The sequence below is a fragment of the Amia ocellicauda genome, chromosome 23 (assembly GCF_036373705.1).
Source record: "Amia ocellicauda isolate fAmiCal2 chromosome 23, fAmiCal2.hap1, whole genome shotgun sequence".
NCBI classification, from domain to species: Eukaryota; Metazoa; Chordata; class Actinopteri; order Amiiformes; family Amiidae; genus Amia; species Amia ocellicauda.
This window is the reverse complement of record NC_089872.1, coordinates 169,932-185,200: the sequence shown is the minus strand read 5'-3', so window position 1 is coordinate 185,200 and position 15,269 is coordinate 169,932. Positions and strand designations below refer to the sequence as shown.

Below are 15,269 nucleotides of genomic sequence, written 5' to 3'. Positions count from 1 at the left end.
CCAGTGTCTTGATTTGTATTTTACCCATTAATGGACATTCATTGTCTCCATATATAAATTTACTTCGAATAAACCTTCATCTTTAAGAATAGATTATATAATTCCTTTCATAATTCCATCCTTATTCTACTAAACCTTGTAATGACTGCTGTACACATCTTTGCATAAACATAATCATTATATTTCCCAAAAGTCAGAACCAAATTGGCACTGCTCTAAAGCCAATTCTATGCTATAGATATGCAATAAAACTTTTTTTTTTTTTTTTTTTTTTTTTAACTAGAGCAAATATGTATTATTCGTTCATTTCAAAGCATTGGCTTTGTTATCACATACAAATTTTAGAACTAGTTTTTCACTCAATTCCCATATACAATAATACAATACACCATAGTAGCATTATTCAGTGTGTATCCACTTACATCACATTGAAACATCACGTATCATTTCACACTTCAGTCACACATCCAAACAGCACAATTCTTTCAATCCAGTAGTCACTCTATTAAACTATGGAAAGGATAGTTAATGAAATGCCCATAGTCCCACCAGACTCTGTATCCTTCAATTGCGCTTAGATTTAAAAGAGGTTGGAGTTGTATGACTATTCATGTTTCTTTTCAATCTATTTCCATATTGTTTCTTCAGGCCTTTCTCCAACTTTTCCTGAAAGATACAATTATATTATTTTCAGCACCTGAAATCAATCAGAAATGCATTGTTAATGCTCTGTCCGTCTATTCCTGGACATCACCACCCTCCTGTTGTCAATTGGAATCAGCAGAGTTATTTAGTTTATCACTTTCACAATATTATGGTAAGCATCGTATGCTTTCACCATCCCCCTCCCTCCTGTCCGTCCACACACACTGACATCAGTGGCCATGAGGACGGATTATGGGCCGCAGCACTTAGAGCGGAGGCCAGTGCGAGAGGGGAGACTATGCACTGATGTGTCATGGCATGTGAGTAGGGAACCTGTGGACTAAATGTGAGGGAAATTCATTGTTGCTGGTTCCTGTGAAGACAGATAATAGTAGTTATTTTCCTATTCATCTGTATCAACATCAGTATTATTAGCATTAGTAATGTAACTATTCTTGATTTCCCAGGACATTACTGTCGGTTGACAATGTTGCTTGGTTTGTAGTAGTACATCTGTATTTAGTTACAAGGCAGCTCTCTTATCTCTTTCAATGGGGAGCTGACCTCACAGACACTTTCACTGCCCCAACCCCCCCCCCCTTTTTTTTTTGTTTTTCTGTTTGTTTGTTTGTTTGGGGGGGTGAATCCCTTCCTGATTAATAGAGTATTTCTGTTTGTGAAGCAGTAAATCCATTCAGTTTCAAGACTTTAGATTTTAAACTACACTCACCTAAAGGATTATTAGGAACACCTGTTCAATTTCTCATTAATGCAATTATCTAACCAACCAATCACATGGCAGTTGCTTCAATGCATTTAGGGGTGTGGTCCTGGTCAAGACAATCTCCTGAACTCCAAACTGAATGTCTGAATGGGAAAGAAAGGTGATTTAAGCAATTTTGAGCGTGGCATGGTTGTTGGTGCCAGACGGGCCGGTCTGAGTATTTCACAATCTGCTCAGTTACTGGGATTATCATGCACAACCATTTCTAGGGTTTACAAAGAATAGTGTGAAAAGGGAAAAACATCCAGTATGCGGCAGTCCTGTGGGCGAAAATGCCTTGTTGATGCTAGAGGTCAGAGGAGAATGGGCCGACTGATTCTAGCTGATAGAAGAGCAACTTTGACTGAAATAACCACTCGTTACAACCGAGGTATGCAGCAAAGCATTTGTGAAGCCACAACACGTACAACCTTGAGGCGTATGGGCTACAACAGCAGAAGACCCCACCAGGTACCACTCATCTCCACTACAAATAGGAAAAAGAGGCTACAATTTGCACAAGCTCACCAAAATTGGACAGTTGAAGACTGGAAAAATGTTGCCTGGTCTGATGAGTCTCGATTTCTGTTGAGACATTCAGATGGTCAGAGTCAGAATTTGGCGTAAACAGAATGAGAACATGGATCCATCATGCCTTGTTACCACTGTGCAAGCTGGTAATTGGTGGTGTAATGGTGTGGGGGATGTTTTCTTGGCACACTTTAGGCCCCTTAGTGCCAATTGGGCATCGTTTAAATGCCACGGCCTACCTGAGCATTGTTTCTGACCATGTCCATCCCTTTATGACCACCATGTACCCATCCTCTGATGGCTACTTCCAGCAGGATAATGCACCGTGTCACAAAGGTCGAATCATTTCAAATTGGTTTCTTGAACATGACAATGAGTTCACTGTACTAAACTGGCCCCCACAGTCACCAGATCTCAACCCAATAGAGCATCTTTGGGATGTGGTGGAACGGGAGCTTCGTGCCCTGGATGTGCATCCCACAAATCTCCATCAACTGCAAGATGCTATCCTATCAATATGGGCCAACATTTCTAAAGAATGCTTTCAGCACCTTGTTGAATCAATGCCACGTAGAATTAAGGCAGTTCTGAAGGCGAAAGGGGGTCAAACACAGTATTAGTATGGTGTTCCTAATAATCCTTTAGGTGAGTGTATATCTCATTCAATGATTTATTTATTTTACATTAAGTTATACTTTAAGTAACTTCCTTATTTTCCCTCATATTCCATTCAATCGCCATCAAAAGTCTTGTGCTGAAAGTGGCAGCACATTTCTTTCACACATACCAAACTCCCTTTTTACAGCTTCCCAAGCCTCATCAACTTTTAAACCCCTTGTCAACTTCCTCAAGCCTTCATCAACATCGCTCAGACCCTCTGAAAACATCACTCTGTATCCTAACAGCTGTTTTTTCTCCTTTTCCTAATTTCTTGCTAGACAATTCAAGTTATATTTATTGACATGTATTATTACTATTTATACACATATTTTGCTCCATTATTTGAGTTAATATATTCAGATATTTTCCTAATAAAATATATTTTTAGAAAATAAGCATTTTAATTTATTTCAATAATGATTCCCAGATACCTCAGGAAAACTAATTTTCAAAACATTTGTTCAGTCAATGATTTCACCAATGAAGAGCCTGCTTGGGCACTAAGACTGTCCGCCTGCGTGGCCCATATATGTCTTTATTGTGTCACTTCCTCCTATTGAAGTCCAATCTACACCGGTACAGGTTCAGAAGAACTGTTCCCAAAGCCAGATTGAACTGATCAATAGTTCATTTCTTACCTACACCTTGTATTTAGGGATCTTATATCTGGGGATTTCAAAAACTCTTCATTGTGGAACCCACAGCTACCAAATGACCTCACCTTTAATTTCCTGGAGTATCTGGTTATCTATGTATTCATATCTTCACCAAATTTCTCAAATTCCCATTTCAAAAATTAGCTCTAATTCAATTTTCAACATTTCATTTTTTATTTCTGGTTCGTAAAACTCATTCTAATAGTATTTGTATGTCTTATTTTCTCCTTCAAAATTATGCAATACTAATTTTAGCTCACTTATTCAATGCTCATAATTTATATTTCTGTAGTATCCTTAAAATTCTTACCCTTTGACTAATTCACTCATCTTAAATCCAAGGTCTAATTATAACTTTTATTTCACGTATTTTATGCAATGCACCAATAACCAAATATTTTCTAAAATAAGACTATAATATGTCACTATACTGTTTACATTCTCCTGCTATGGATTTTACATCAGGCTGTTACTCAGGGCTGCACCAGTGTGCTGCTCCTGTGGATTCCAGCCTTTAGTTTTCCTTTAATTTGACTTTACAGAATTTGTCCATAATATGATTTTCAACAAACAAATTCTTGTTCTTCTGAGTCTTAGAGGACACCGTTAGTATTTATTTACTTTATTAGTATTATTAATCTATGTATTTAGTGTATATTTTTTATTACTTTAACATTATTCTTATAATAGAATGCATTATTAATTTCTTATTTCTGATGCTTTATGCACTCTGTATACAGTTAAATGTCTAAATCCTCATTAATCTGTTGTTAAAACATCAATAACTGCGTAATTGTAAATATAATTCTGAAATTATTGGTTACTTCCCTTCTCAGTCTTATTCTGGACTATGCACAATATTAAAAATACAAAGCATACAAAACAGACATTTACCTTACATAACCTTCAGACTATTATGTTTATATATATGTACATAAACACACAAAGCACATACAGATTGAAATCCAAAGATAATTCAGATATTAGATTAGTGGTGTGTTTTGTTGACCCTGCAGCGTCTCAAACAGCCCTTAGCATTTATTTATTTAATTATTGTTATTATTAAAAATCAGATATAAAATAATCTTTGAATTACACTACTTTGGGGTTTTCTTGATCTATTATGATCAATTTCTTCTCTAAATTCTTATTATTCAGACAAAGAATTATAGAAACTTTGTCGGTTTTTATCTTGTCTTTACCATTTTAAGTTTAACATTTTTAAACTTCTCTTATCATTTTAAGTTTAACATTTTAAACTTGTAGGAATTCACATACAGACACGTATTTTAACGCCATTATGCCAATCCTATCCTTGCCAACGATGGGGCTATATCGCTGGACTTTATGTACCTCAGGTTCCGTCTGGCTTTGACTGCCACTGACTGTCTCAGCGTACAAAGGTTTCCTTGCTTAACCTGGGGCTCAGCAGGCCTCGTCGTACCTTTCGGTTCCCTTGGTATCTCTCCCCGCAGATCTGTCTTACCTGTAGTTCACCCAACTGTGAACCTCCGCTGTACAGTCAACCTTTCTATTTGTTTTACCTCAACCTCTCCACAGGTTCTCTTTAAATTACAATCTGAGAGCCTCACACAATCCTGAGATCAAATCTAAATATACAGGGTGGTCATTTTTAAAGCTACTCACCCATATTTTGGTCCCGGGAGTGGAGGCAAGTTCAGATCCTCATTCGTGACGCCAAGTTGTAGAACCGTCTCAGAAATAAGTGGAGAAGTCGCGGAGATAATGCAAATAGAACTTTAATCGAGCCGGCTCGGAAGCCCCACGTCAGAAATAATTCCGTCAGTGAGACTTAATGTTTACAAACATGAGTACAACTTTATAGGAAAAATGACGTAACATCTAATGGCCGTTCATCCAATCGGAAGATACAGGTCCGGGTCAGTTTACGATCTGTCCTCCCGTGAAGAGGTGATGGATAAAAAAAGCAGATGTCCATCTTTGATGTGCACTAGGAAGATGCGATCCCACGGTGGTCATTTACCTAGTGTCAATCGCTCATTAACAGAAACATTCCTGCCTATCTTGAGAATCGATTAAGTCATATACAAATTCACAGCAGACATCTGTAGGCTATTTCAGCACTGTGTAATCTTTCATTACTGACAGGAGATTCTAACAAACCAACTTTGTTGACCCTTTACTTGTCCTGCTAAATCTAATCTGCTCAGTCTGTATACAAACTACTTCTAATGCTAGTATTAATATAAAACATTATATAATTATCACAAAACACTTTCTTCAACATCCTATACAGAGTCTTCACTGAGGTCTGGGTCTGATTGGTACTTTTTCCTCCTTCTGCATAGAAGACGATGACTGCATCGTGCCATCCAGAGGTTCGTCTGTGCCTCATTGTCTCGTGTTGGCTGCATCTTTCTTGTTTAATGGGTTAAAGTTCTGATTAGTACTTCTTCCTCCTTCAGCTGGTCCAAACACTTGTCACCTGAGCATTGGTCCTACAGTGGTAGAGATCTCACCTGCCACTCGGGAGGTCGTTGCTTGATTCGCGGCCAATGGTTTTCCCCATTCTATATAGAAGAGAATGGCTATTATTGTAAGAACCATACATTTGTGTCTGTCTCTCTCACTCACGTTCCTGTAACCCGTGCCTTAGTAATCCCGAGATCTAAGTCTCATAGGTACTTATTCCTCTGTAGCGTTATTTTGACTTGCATTTTGGCTCTGAGATGAAGCACTGATCTAGAGAAGACCTCTCCCCCCCCAAAGTTATCAGATTTCCTTAGCTCATCAGCTTGGAATTGGTTTGCATCAAAGTGACAGTTTAGAGGAGGATTTCACCGAGAAGAGTCCAAATAGTTTGGAATTCTGCTATGAGATGTCTGGAGAAAGGGGCCTGTAGGTGATAAAAACTCTTTGAAGTGGACGAGAGCCGAAATCCCGACATAGAGCTACGAACCCGGGCCAACCGGCATTTCCAAAAGATAGCATGGATTGACATCAGTCATAAATCAAGCCCCCCTCCAATAGGACACTGGGGGATGAAACCGAAATCCAATCTCAAGAACTCAAGAACCGATCACCTATTGATCTGACAGACTATAAGGAACAGCGCACGGTCTCTCTCTCTCTCTCTCACCTGAACCAGAAACTCGCTGCCACAGCTTAACCAGTAGCTCTGTTGCCCGAACCGGAACCAGAAACCAACCAAGTCTTTGCCGGCAACAGAAGAGTTAAACTGGGAGAAGGAGATTGAGCCGTACGAAGAATTATTTTAAAGGACTTTATTAAATAAAGAACTTTACAGACTGCGCTGCCCGCCTGTGCCCACCTGATCAGTGGAGTTTTACAGCTGGACAATTGACTAAGTCGACTATATACGAAAGTGTCAGTCATTTAAATAGCTATTTGAGTCTTAAGAAACTTGACCCTTGGAACAAACAGGGCCATGCTATCCTCAAAGACTTTGTCTTCAAGTAACTACGGTGGAACCCTGCTTACATAGAAGATTTTGTGCACAACCTTGGAGCCTTCAAACCAGTGGAAAATCTGTTTGGAAAAGACTCTACATTCGCGAAACCCCAACTTCCAGGTGCATCGACTGAGTGGAAGTTCTTGGACAAAGCCGATCCGGACTGCCTTTGTTCCAACCACACGGACCTCGTGCCGTGTGATGTTATATGAGCCCGAAGCCAGAGAGGCCTCTCTGCGACGGAGTTCAGATAAGTTTAACAGTTTGGAGTTCATGATTCATGACATTTGAGAAATCAATTAGAAATGTTAATCTATGATTCATAACTCTAGAATGTGTAATATCATTTAGTTTTCTTAAATATAAATGTGTGTTGCATTAAACTGTATGGTTGATAATTTTAGAAATAAAATCTGTCAACGCCGAGAAATTTCTTCTCATTCCTGTTTAACTGTTTAGTCTGAAATTGACACAAGTTAATAGACATTAGATTATTGGTGGCCCTGCCTATCCTTAATCATTGAATAATAATCAGTTAAGGGAAATTTTGGTAACAAGTAATGATAGGATCTTTCTCGGCACCTAAACGTAAATGAGACTGATATATATATAACGAGAAGTTACCTGACATTAATACTAACCTGCTTAGTTATTTAATGTCTGACTAATAATACTAACGAGAGACTCACCTTCGTCTTACTAACCGGTAATGTAGTCAATGTGTTAATAACCTTTTTTGTTTAAAGATTTGTGTTATCATATGCGATCCCATGGTCTTTGATTTGGTCGCGGAAGTGATTTGTCTTTGATTTGTTGATCTAGAGTTGAATTTTAATTAGTTTTTCCGTTTTGTATAATTAGTGTCTGTCTGACTCACTCATCTATCTATAATGATTGGTACTTCTTTCTACATTGTCCCATCCAGACGTTCCTGTTTATCGCGCCTTAGTAATCCCGAGGTCTGGGTCTGATTGGTACTTATTCGTCGTTCAACCACTTGAAACCCTTGTCACCTGAGCATTTGTGCTACAGTGGTAGAGATCTCACCTTCCACTCGGGAGGTTGTTGCTTGATTCGCGGCCAATGGTTTTCCCCATTCTATATAGAAGAGGATGGCTATTATTGTAACAACCAGACATTTGTGTCTGTCTCTCTCTCTCACTCACTCACTCACTCATCTATCTATAATGATTGGTACTTCTTTCTACATCGTCCCATCCGGACGTTCCTGATACCCGTGCCTTAGTCATCCTGAGTGTAAAACCGTGTCAGAAATAAGTGGAGAAGTCGCGGAGATAAAGCAAATAGAACTTTAATCGAGCCGTCTCGGAAGCCCCACGTCAGAAATAATTCCTTAAGTGAGACTTAATGTTTACAAACATGAGTACAACTTTATAGGAAAAATGACGTAACATCTCTTGGCCGTTCATCCAATCGGAAGATACAGGTCCGGGTCCGTTTACGATCTGTCCTCACGTGAAGAGGTGATGGATACAAAAAGCAGATGTCCGTCTTTGATGTGCACTAGGAAGATGCCATCCCACGGAGGTCATTTACCTAGTGTCAATCGCTCATTAACAGAAACATTCCTGCCTATCTTGAGAAACGATTAAATCATAATCAAATTCACAGCAGACATCTGTAGGCTATTTCAGCACTGTGTAATCTTTCATTACTGACAGGAGATTCTAACAAACCAACCTTATTGCCCTTTACTTGTCCTGCTATATCTAATCTGCTCAGACTGTATACAAACTACTTCTAATGCTAGTATTATTATAAAACATTATATAATTATCACAAAACACTTTCTTCAACATCCTATACAGAGTCTTCATTCCCTCCTTTTTGGCAATAGAGCGAAGCGAAAAGGATCCAAAATAATCGTGTTTGTCAGTTACAATAATTTCTTCCTCCTGAGGGGCAGGTGGTATAGTGCTGCGTTTTCAGCTCCCATCCATCTCAACCTGCCACCTACGAGGTGTGTATGTATGTACGGTGAGGTATTCAAATAATCAGGGGATAGGAATAGATTACATAGATGAGTGAGTGAGTGAGAGAGAGAGACAGACACAAATGTCTGGTTGTTACAATAATAGCCAACCTCTTCTATATAGAACGGAGAAAAAAATTGGCCGCAAATCAAGCAGACACCTCCCGAGTGGCACGTGAGATCTCTACCACTGTAGGACCAATGCTCAGGTGATAAGGGTTTTGAGTGGTTGAACAAGGAATAAGTAACAATCATTATAGATAGATGAGTGAGTGAGTGACAGAGAGAGAGAGACAATTGTCTGGTTGTTACAATAATAGCCAACCTCTTCTATATAGAACGGAGAAAAAAATTGGCCGCAAATCAAGCAGACACCTCCCGAGTGGCACGTGAGATCTCTACCACTGTAGGACCAATGCTCAGGTGATAAGGGTTTTGAGTGGTTGAACAAGGAATAAGTAACAATCATTATAGATAGATGAGTGAGTGAGTGACAGAGAGAGAGAGACAATTGTCTGGTTGTTACAATAAAAGCCAACCTCTTCTATATAGAACGGAGAAAACAATAGACGGCGAATCAATCAACGACCTCCCGAGTGGCAGCTGAGATCTCTACCACTGTAGGACCAATGCTCAGGTGACAAGGGTATCAAGTGGATGAACGAGGAATAAGTCCCGATAAGACTTAGATCTCGGGATTGCTAAGGCATGGGTTACAGTAACGTCCGGATGGGACGGTGCAGTCATTGTCTTCTTTGCAGAACGAGGGAAATGCATTGGCCGGGAATCGAACCCAGGCCTCCCGCGTGGCAGGCAAGAATTCTACCACTGAACAACCAATGCTGAGATTATGAGAACTTTAAGTGGTTGAATGGGAAAGAAGTACCAATCATTATAGATAATTGGATAGATGAGTGAGTGAGTGAGACAGACACACGTCTGGTTGTTGCAATAATTTGCCATCCTGTTCTATATAGAATGGGAAAAACCATTGGCCGCGAATCAAGCAAAGACCTACCTAGTGGCAGGTGAGGTCTCTACGTCTGTAGGACCTATGCTCAGGTGACAAGGGTTCCGAGTGGTTGAACAAGGAATATGTAACAATCATTATAGATAGATGAGTGAGTGAGTGACAGAGAGAGAGACACAAATGTCTGGTTGTTACAATAATCGCCATCCTCTTTTATATTGAACGGGGAAATCCATAGGCCGTGAATTCCCAAATGGCAGCTGAGATCTCTAACACTGTAGAACCAATGCTCAGGTGACAAGGGTATCAAGTGGATGAACGAGGAATTAGTACCGATGAGACCCAGACCTCAGGATTACTAAGGCGCGGGTATCAGGAACGTCTGGATGGGACTATGTAGTCATCGTCGTCTATGCAGAACGAGGAAAATGCATTGGCCGAGAATCGATCCCAGGATTCCCGCATGTCAGGCGAGAACTCTACCACTGAACAACCAATGCTCAGGTTATGAAAATCTTAAGTGGTTGAATGGGAAAGAAGTACCAATCATTAAAGATAATTGGATAGATGAGTTAGAGAGTGAGACAGACACAAATGTCTGGTTGTTGCAATTATTTGCCATCCTGTTCTATATAGAATAGGGAAAACCATTGGCCATGATTGAAGCATCGACCTTCTGAGTGGCAGGTGAGATCTCTACCACTGTAGGACCAATGCTCTGGTGACATGTGTTTGAACCGGCTGAAGAAGGAATAAGTACCAATCAGAATTTTAACCCATTAAACAAGAAAGTTGCAGCCAACACGAGCCAAGGAGGCACAGACGAACCTCTGGATGGCACGATGCAGTCATCGTCTTCTCTGCAGAAGGAGGAAAAAGTACCAATCAGACCCAGACCTCAGTGAAGACTCGGTATTGGATGTTGAAGATTTTTTGTTTTGTGATAATTATATAATGTTTTATATTAATACTAGCATTAGAAGTAGTTTGTATACAGACTGAGCAGATTAGATTTAGCAGGACAAGTAAAGGGTCAACAAGGTTGGTTTGTTAGAATCTCCTGTCAGTAATGAAGGATTACACAGTGCTGAAATAGCCTACAGATGTCTGCTGTGAATGTGTTTATGACTTAATCGTTTCTCAAGATAGGCAGGAATGTTTCTGTTAATGAGCGATTGACACTAGGTAAATGACCACCGTGGGATTGCATCTTCCTAGGGCACATCAAAGACGGACATCTGCTTTTTGTATCCATCACCTCTTCACGGGAGGACAGATCGTAAACGGACCCGGTCCTGTATCTTCCGACTGGATGAACGGCCATAAGATGTTACGTCATTTTTCCTATAAAGTTGTACTCATGTTTGTAAACATTAAGTCTCACTGAAGGAATTATTTCTGACGTGGGGCTTCCGAGCCGGCTCGATTAAAGTTCTATTTGCTTTATCTCCGTGACTTCTCCACTTATTTCTGAGACGGTTCTACAACTTGGCGTCACGAACGAGTATCTGAACTTGCCTCCACTCCCGGGACCAAAATATGGGTGAGTAGCTTTAAAAATGACCACCCTGTATATTTAGATTTGATCTCGGGATTGTGTGAGGCTCTCAGATTGTAATTTAAAGAGAACCTGTGGAGAGGTTTACGTAAAACAAATAGAAAGGTTGACTGTACAGCGGAGGTTCACAGTAGGGTGAACTTCAGGTAAGACAGATCTGCGGGGAGAGATACCAAGGGAACCTAAAGGTACGACGAGGCCTGCTGAGCCCCAGGTTAAGCAAGGAAACCTTTGTACGCTGAGACAGTCAGTGGCAGTCAAAGCCAGACGGAACCTGAGGTACATAAAGTCCAGCGATATAGCCCCATCGTTGGCAAAGATAGGATTGGCATAATGGCATTAAAATATGTGTCTGTATGTGAATTCCTACAAGTTTAAAATGTTAAACTTAAAATGATAAGAGAAGTTTAAAAATGTTAAACTTAAAATGGTAAAGACAAGATAAAAACCGACAAAGTTTCTATAATTCTTTGTCTGAATATAAGAATTTAGGCAAGAAATTGATCATAATACATCAAGAAAACCCCAAAGTAGTGTAATTCAAAGATTATTTTATATCTGATTTTTAATAATAACAATATAATAAATAAATAAATGCTAAGGGCTGTTTGAGACACTGCAGGGTCAACAAAACACACCACTAATCTAATATCTGAATTATCTTTGGATTTCAATCTGTATGTGCTTTGTGTGTTTATGTACATATATATAAACATAATAGTCTGAAGGTTATGTAAGGTAAATGTCTGTTTTGTATGCTTTGTAATTTTAATATTGTGCATAGTCCAGAATAAGACTGAGAAGGGAAGTAACCAATAATTTCAGAATTATATTTACAATTACGCAGTTATTGATGTTTTAACAACAGATTAATGAGGATTTAGACATTTAACTGTATACAGAGTGCATAAAGCATCAGAAATAAGAAATTAATAATGCATTCTATTATAAGAATAATGTTAAAGTAATAAAAAATGTACACTAAATACATAGATTAATAATACTAATAAAGTAAATAAATAGTAACGGTGTCCTCTAAGACTCAGACGAACAAGAACTTGTTTGTTAAAAATCATATTATGGACAAATTCTGTAAAGTCAAATTAAAGGAAAACTAAAGGCTGGAATCCACAGGAGCAGCACTCTGGTGCAGCCCTGAGTGACAGCCTGATGTAAAATCCATAGCAGGAGAATGTAAACAGTATAGTGACATATTATAGTCTTATTTTAGAAAATATTTGGTTATTGGTGTATTGCATAAAATACGTGAAATAAAAGTTAAAATTAGACCTTGGATTTAAGATGAGTGAATTAGTCAAAGGGTAAGAATTTTAAGGATACTATAGAAATAAAAATTATGAGCATTGAATAAGTGAGCTAAAATTAGTATTGCTTAATTTTGAAGGAGAAAATAAAACATACAAATACTATTAGAATGAGTTTTACGAACCAGAAATAAAAAATGAAATGTTGAAAATTGAATTAGAGCTAATTTTTGAAATGGGAATCTGAGAAATTTGGTGAAGATATGAATACATAGATAACCAGATACTCCAGGAAATTAAAGGTGTGGTCATTTGGTAGCTGTGAGTTCCACAATGAAGAGTTTTTGAAATCCCCAGATATAAGATCCCTAACTACAAGGTGTAGGTAAGAAATGAACTATTGATCAGTTCAATCTGGCTTTGGGAACAGTTCTTCTGAACCTGTACCGGTGTAGATTGGACTTCAATAGGAGGAAGTGACACAATAAAGACATATATGAGCCGCGCAGGCGGACAGTCTTAGTGCCCAAGCAGGCTCTTCATTGGTGAAATCATTGACTGAACAAATGTTTTGAAAATTAGTTTTCCTGAGGTATCTGGGAATCATTATTGAAATAAATTAAAATGCTTATTTTCTAAAAATATATTTTATTAGGAAAATATCTGAATTTATTAACTCAAATAATGGAGCAAAATATGTGTATAAATAGTAATAATACATGTCAATAAATATAACTTGAATTGTCTAGTAAGAAATTAGGAAAAGTAGAAAGAACAGCTGTTAGGATACAGAGTGATGTTTTCAGAGGGTCTGAGCGATGTTGATGAAGGTTTGAGGAAGTTGACAAGGGGTTTAAAGGTTGATGAGGCTTGGGAAGCTGTAAAAAGGGAGTTTGGTATGTGTGAAAGAAATGTGCTGCCACTTTCAGCACAAGAGTTTTGATGGCGATTGAATGGAATATGAGGGAAAATAAGGAAGTTACTTAAAGTATAACTTAATGTAAAATAAATAAATCATTGAATGAGATATAGTTTAAAATCTAAAGTCTTGAAACTGAATGGAAATACTGCTTCACAAACAGAAATGCCCTATTAATCAGGAAGGGATTCACCCCCCCAAACAAACAAACAAAAAAAACAAAAAAAAAGGGGGGGGGTTGGGGCAGTGAAAGTGTCTGTGAGGTCAGCTCCCCACTGAAAGAGATAAGAGAGCTGCCTTGTAACTAAATACAGATGTACTACTACAAACCAAGCAACATTGTCAACCGACAGTAATGTCCTGGGAAATCAAGAATAGTTACATTACTAATGCTAATAATACTGATGTTGATACAGATGAATAGGAAAATAACTACTATTATCTGTCTTCACAGGAACCAGCAACAATGAATTTCCCTCACATTTAGTCCACAGGTTCCCTACTCACATGCCATGACACATCAGTGCATAGTCTCCCCTCTCGCACTGGCCTCCGCTCTAAGTGCTGCGGCCCATAATCCGTCCTCATGGCCACTGATGTCAGTGTGTGTGGACGGACAGGAGGGAGGGGGATGGTGGAAGCATACGATGCTTACCATAATATTGTGAAAGTGATAAACTAACTAACTCTGCTGAGTCCAATTGACAACAGGAGGGTGGCGATGTCCAGCAATAGACGGACAGAGCATTAACAATGCATTTCTGATTGATTTCAGGTGCTGAAAATAATATAATTGTATCTTTCAGGAAAAGTTGGAGAAAGGCCTGAAGAAACAATATGGAAATAGATTGAAAAGAAACATGAATAGTCATACAACTCCAACCTCTTTTAAATCTAAGCGCAATTGAAGGATACAGAGTCTGGTGGGACTATGGGCATTTCATTAACTATCCTTTCCATAGTTTAATAGAGTGACTACTGGATTAAAAGAATTGTGCTGTTTGGATGTGTGACTGAAGTGTGAAATGATATGTGATGTTTCAATGTGATGTAAGTGGATACACACTGAATAATGCTACTATGGTGTATTGTATTATTGTATATGGGAATTGAGTGAAAAACTAGTTCTAAAAATTGTATGTGATAACAAAGCCAATGCTTTGAAATGAACGAATAATACATATTTGCTCTAGTTAAAAAAAAAAATATATATATATATAGTTTTATTGCATAAGTCTATTGGGTGATAGAATTGGCTTTAGAGCAGTGCCAATTTGGTTCTGACTTTTGGGAAATATAATGATTATGTTTATGCAAAGATGTGTACAGCAGTCATTACAAGGTTTAATAGAATAAGGATGGAATTATAAAAGGAATTATATAATCTATTCTTAAAGATGAAGGTTTATTCGAAGTAAATTTATATATGGAGACAATGAATGTCCATTAATGGGTAAAATACAAATCAAGACACTGGTAATGTTGGAAGGAAATATTAGAGAAATAAATAATAATAATGAAAATAGGAATAATAGGAGTTGTTCCTAATGAAACAATGGAAATAATTTCAAATGATGGTTCATTTATAAAGAATGAATTGAGGAAATGATTAATAACAGCCATCATTTAGCTAACAACTATTAACTATGTTGTTGATAGAGCTGCTGTAATAATTATTAAAATAGTCTCAGATATTTAAGTCAAATAAAAGCAAAGAGATAAGCACATTGTTTTGAAAGTTTGACAGATCCACACAAAAGAGTATTTACACTAGGAAGTAAAATTGATTCAGTAACACAGGAGATATGATGCTGCTGACGACAGCTGAGTGCTGTACTGAAATAATCTGTGATAA

At 38.2% G+C, this 15,269-nt stretch overlaps 1 non-coding gene across 1 annotated transcript; it reads right to left on the bottom strand.

Moving 5' to 3' along the window:
• Positions 1-9,474: 9,474 nt before the first annotated feature.
• On the bottom strand, positions 9,475-9,545 carry trnag-gcc (transfer RNA glycine (anticodon GCC)). Its single transcript has one exon. It is a non-coding gene; the product is annotated as a tRNA-Gly (tRNA).
• Between the last annotated feature and the right edge of the window lie 5,724 nt (positions 9,546-15,269).